Below are 5971 nucleotides of genomic sequence, written 5' to 3' on the forward strand. Positions count from 1 at the left end.
AATGTTTATGTACTTAGGCACATAATTTGTTGTTGGAAATAGTAATGTAGCAGATGCCTTAATCAAAACTGATTTACAGAAAATGTAACCCTGGAGCTTTCTTTGCTGAAAGGCACATAAATGGCTTATGACTCAGTCTTGATTATTAATTGACTAATTTGATTATTAATACATATTATATGGTAGACATGTTTGAGCTCATATTGAGTCATTTGACTTGGTGCACACTTTGTAAAGTTATTGAAATCACTTCTGAAATTTAGAGGAGACAAATATGAGAGCTCTCGAGTCTTTAGTGTAGGAGAAAAATCTGAGCAGTGTGTGATGTTGTTGAAATCTCTTCTAAACATTTGAGAAGACACGTGAGAGATCCAGCGTCTCTAGCTAAAGAGAAAAATCTGAGCACAGTGCATGATGTTGTTGAGATCTTGTTTGAAACATTGGAGGAGACAAATGTGAGACCACCAGAGTCTTTAGATTAGGAGATGAATCTGAGCACAGTGTGTGATGTTGTTGAAATCTCTTCTCAAGCTTTATGCACCAAGAGCTTGTAACACTCCAAAGATAAAGGAAAAATATAAATCGCATCATATGACCCCTTTAAGCATTTAAACTAGTAACCCTTGATATTCTGAAATGTTTAATGCTATTTAAATTATAGTTTTAGTATTTACAATATTAGTAAAAGTTTAACATTTCTCCTAAAATAAAACTGAAGACATCTTAAGACAAAGCTGATGCCGTGGTGCTGCTGCTACGGTGTCGGAGCGAGGAGACGTAGGAGAATACAGAAATAATTGACTTTATTTACACACACGTAGCCAGGAACCTAAAGACGTTTAAGACTAGATGCAAGACTCAGGAAAACACAGGGCTAATAAACACAGGGAAGTAATTAATCAAAAACCATGGAAACTAATGAGGGAACACCTGAAATCAAGGAACACAATCAACACAAGGGTGAAACTAGGACACATGTTAAACAGAGCACGTGGGGGAGGAAAACAAACACACAGTCCATGGGCGTGACATTACTCGCCCCTCCCCGAAGGCGCGTCCACACGCCACACAACATCCAATGGGGAGCAGTACCCGTTCCGGGACCCATGGCGGATCAGGCAGTCCAGGGCGCCATGGCGGAGCAGACAGTTCAGGAGGCCATGGCAGAGCAGACAGTTCAGGAGGCCATGGCAGAGCAGATAGTTCAGGGGGCCATTGCGGAGCAGACAGCTCAGGGGGCCACGGCGGAGCAGACAGTTCAGGAGGCCACGGCAGAGCAGATAGTTCATGGGGCCATGGCGGAGCAGATAATTCAGGAGGCCACGGCGGAACAGACAGTTCAGGAGGCCATGGCGGAACAGACAGTTCAGGAGGCCATGGCGGAGCAGATAGTTCAGGGGGCCACGGCGGAGCAGATAGTTCAGGGGGCCACGGCGGAGCAGATAGTTCAGGAAGCCACGGCGGAGCAGACAGTTCAGGAGGCCATGGCGGAGCAAATAGTTCAGGGGGCCATGGCGGACCAGGGGGCTCGGAGAGCATTGGTGGAGCAGATAGTTCAGGAGACCATGGCATAGCAGATAGTTAAATAGTTAAATGGCTTATGACTCGGTCTTGAATATTAATTGACTAATTTGATTATTAATACATATTATATGGTAGACATGTTTGAGCTCATATTGAGACATTTGACTTGGTGCACAAGTTATTGAGATCACTTCTGAAATTTAGAGGAGACCAATGTGAGAGCTCTCGAGTCTTTAGTGTAGGAGAAAAATCTGAGCACAGTGTGATGTTGTTGAAATCTCTTCTAAACATTTGAGAAGACACGTGAGAGATCCAGCGTCTCTAGCTAAAGAGAAAAGTCTGAGCACAGTGCATGATGTTGTTGAGATCTTGTTTGAAACATTGGAGGAGACAAATGTGAGACCACCAGAGTCTTTAGATTAGGAGAAAAATCTGAGCACAGTGTGTGATGTTGTTGAAATCTCTTCTCAAGCTTTAAAGGAGACCATTCAGGAGGCCATTGCGAAGCAGATAATTCAGGGGGCCATGGCGGAGCAGGGGGCGTGGGGAGCATTGGCGGAGCAGACAGTTCAGGAGGCCATGGCGGAGCAGACAGTTCAGGAGGCCATGGCGGGGCAGACAGTTCAGGGGGCCTGGCCTCGGCACTCGGCCCGACCTCTATGGACTGATCCCAATAACCCCCCGAACAAAAAAAATCCTTGGGGAGAATATCAGCTTCCAAGGTCCTCCGTGGGCCTAACTCGGGAACTGTGGCCCTCCCTGGGCTTGATGTAGGAAACGGAGCCCTCCTTGGGCTGGACGTAGGAACTGGAGCCCTTTCAGGAGCGGACTCAGGGGCTGGAGCCGACACTGGAGCAGACTCTGGACACTCTCCAGACACCAGAGGACACCTTCCCTCCAGCACAGTCCTGTGGTGTCTGGGAGGTCCACGGGGCGGTGACAGTTGGCCCCAATCCAGAACAGAGAATTGATTGTGGCCTCGTCCAACGCCATTGCAGCGGCGAGCCTACAGAATTCCCAGGCGAACTCTACAAAGGGGAGATGATCCCTGCGGGCTAGAGCGGAGAACCGAGCGGCTATTTCCATGGCAGCGGGGAGAAACAAGAAAACAAAAGACTTTCAAAAACCGGAAACAAAATGGGGAGAAGGGGCGCCGCTTACTTATTATAGGTCTAGTCTTCTGTCAGGGTGCTGCTGCTACTGTGTGGGAGCTCGGAGCAAAGGAGCGAGGAGACGTAGGAGAATACAGAAATAATTGACTTAATTCACACACACACACGTAGCCAGGAACCTAAAGACGTTTAAGACTAGACGCAAGACTCAGGAAAACACAGGGCTAATAAACACAGGGAACGTAATCAGGGAGAACTGAAACAGGTGGAGTAATTAATCAAAAACCATGGAAACTAATGAGGGAACGCCTGAAATCAAGGAAAACAATCAACACGAGGGATAAACTAGAACACATGGTAAACAGAGCGCATGGGGGAGGAAAATAAACATACAGTCCATGGGCGTGGCAGCTGATATTTCAAAAGCTGTTTCCATCCAAAGGTGCGAATTAAACTTGTGCGCAAAACTGGAATATTGCATAAAACATATGCGAATAAAGCACTGTTTCCATCCAACGAGTCAAAGAGAACAAAATCGTCACTTCCTGGTAAACTGTGGCACTAAATATCACTAAGAATATAGGAGAAGACACTGAATATAATAACTTTCAATTTTTCATATATGATATAAACTACCTGCACCTCAGAGCGAGCAGACGTACCACAATAAATGCTGTCAATGCTTTCGGAGGTGGATAAGTTATTTATGTGCATTTTTAGAATTGATGCGCATCTTGGCGTTTCCATCCAGCGTTTTTTATGCGATATTCCAAAATGCGCATAAAAATAGGTGGATGGAAACGCAGCTAATGAGTCATATAAGAGAATCACCCCTTAGTATCCTGAGCATAAAGAAACCTGTCAGAGCCATAGCCTTGCGGGCAGCACATCGACGTGAAGCACAACAGCACCTCAGACAACATGAGTTTGAGTCCCAGCTAAAGGTACTTTCCTGTTCCCTTCTCACCTGTCCAATTGTTTCCTTTCTCTACTCCTACTGTTCTGACCATTAAAGGTGAAAAACCCCATTGCAATAAAAAAGCAACTTCTGAATAGTAAAACACTTTTATAATGGAGTCTTGCAAGAGATTACAGCAAGACAATAAAGAGATCTCCCATGTTTCTCACGCATTTCTCTCCTATTGTCATTTTGGATTCCTTTCTTTCAGAACTTTCTCATGTCTCAGTTGTGTCTACTTTTATTTCTCCTAAGGATTTTTAGGAGAAACATCTGAGACACTGCTGAGACTAAAATGAGAAATAAATGAGAATCACAACTAAGTGTCCTGAGGTTAGAAAGAGCAGCCACTGAGCAATAACATATTCCTATAATGGAGTCTTGATAGAGATTGCAGCAAGACAATAAAGGGATATTCTGTTTCTTCCACCACATTCTCAGTTTCGACTTTTTTTCTCAAATATTTCTCTAGTGTCATTTGTGTCTACTTCTATTTCTCCTAAGGAATTTTAGGAGAATCATCTGAAATGCTGTTGATACTAAAATGAGAGATATATCAGAATCTCATCTAAGTCTCATGAGCTTAGGAAAAGCAACCACTGAGAAATATTTTTTTTCCTTTGGGGAGGAACTCCATCTTCTGAATCTCACAGTTGAATCTGCTGGTTTTGAAGATGAAGATGAACTTTATTCACTGTGAAACTTTAGATGTTTCTTTATCATGTCACTTGTAATGTCTGGTTAGGACAGATTTATCCAGATGATATGTTATTGTTTCATGCATTATTGTGTCTCATTTGGTGAGGACGCAGCATCAGACCTGAAAGTGCTGATCTGAAGATGATCTACTTACTGTGATTGTTTTTTGTATGACTGTGTAGAGCAGATGAACAATTGAAATGCTTGCCACATGCAGTGCAGTGATATGGTTTCTCTCCAGTGTGAATCCTCTCATGTGTTTTCAGGATTCCTGACTGATTAAATCTCTTGTCACAGTGTGAACACTTGTAAGGTTTTTCTCCAGTGTGAATCCTCTCATGCCGTTTCAAATGTTTGGCTGAAGAAAAAGTATTTTCACACTCAAAGCACATGTACTCTCTCACACCAGTGTGCATTTTCTGATGTGCTTTTAAATATTGTAGGCATGAAAAACTCTTGCCACACAAATAACATGAATGTGGTTTCTCCTTTGTATGAACTCTCAGGTGTTTCATCAGGTATGATGCCCTAAAAAATGATTTGTTGCATTGATCACATGTGTGCCGTTTCTCTCCAGTGTGAATGATCATGTGTCCTTTAAAATGTGCGGATTGTGTGAAACGTGTCCCACATTGATCACAAGTGAATGGTTTCTCTCCGGTATGAACTCTCATGTGAACATCAAGATTATGTTTGCTGGTCAAACTCTTTCCACACTGAGTGCAGGTGAAAGACTTATTGGCTCTTCTTTTCTTTAAATCTTTCTGTTTGGTTTGAGAGCAACTCAAGGGTTTTTCTCCAGTTTTATTTTTCTCCTCAACTTCACTTAATTCTCCATTCTCCTCATTTTCTTCAATCAACTCTGAAATAAAAGTAAACAGAAAAATATGAAAAACATAAAAGTGAACCCTGATGTAACAGTGGACAGTAACTATATTGACAATTGCCATTCAAAGTGTTGATCATTTTGATGAGTTTTTATAAATTATATGTCTCTGAAACTTTCCATGAATGTGGTACAGTGATCTTCAAATTATTATTAAAACAGTATTACTATTAAAATATTTTTAAAACATTACAAGTATTAAATATGTTTAACTACACAATTATCTAACATACATTTTGAAAAGAAAAGTGCCCAGTTCATAGGAAGTGTTCCTTATTATTTTGTAAGGGAAACAGGTCAATTTAGCTCAAAGGGAATAATTTATGATTTTAAAGGGAATTTGGACAGAATCACTGTTTTACGGCTGATCACTGAGACGGCCAGCGATTCATTGAACGAGCCGTATAACATCAATTCTGCAATGGATATTAACATCCAAAGTATAGTGAAAACACTATTTATTAGCACATTAACAAGATCGGCAGTTTAAGACATTAACTTGTAAGCACAAAACACAAGATACTTCTCTTTTCAATATAAATAAGGCTTTATTGGATAAATCTAAGACATACAAACTAATCTAACACACGAACACAAGCATTCACACAAGTTGCAGAAAGAGAGAAAGTGAGGAAACAATGAGTTTAAGAGAATGAAAATGTGAAATCCCAAGTTTACAGCAATATGTGCAATTGCATAGATCTGAACAACCATCAATCACTTAATTAACCCTCGCATTGAGTTCCTCAATGAGGTTAAAAGTTATATTAAGTGCACCAGTTCAGCTAGAAT

Source organism: Sinocyclocheilus anshuiensis, unplaced genomic scaffold, assembly GCF_001515605.1.
Source record: "Sinocyclocheilus anshuiensis isolate Anshui unplaced genomic scaffold, SAMN03320099.WGS_v1.1 scaffold2604, whole genome shotgun sequence".
Lineage (NCBI taxonomy): Eukaryota > Metazoa > Chordata > Actinopteri > Cypriniformes > Cyprinidae > Sinocyclocheilus > Sinocyclocheilus anshuiensis.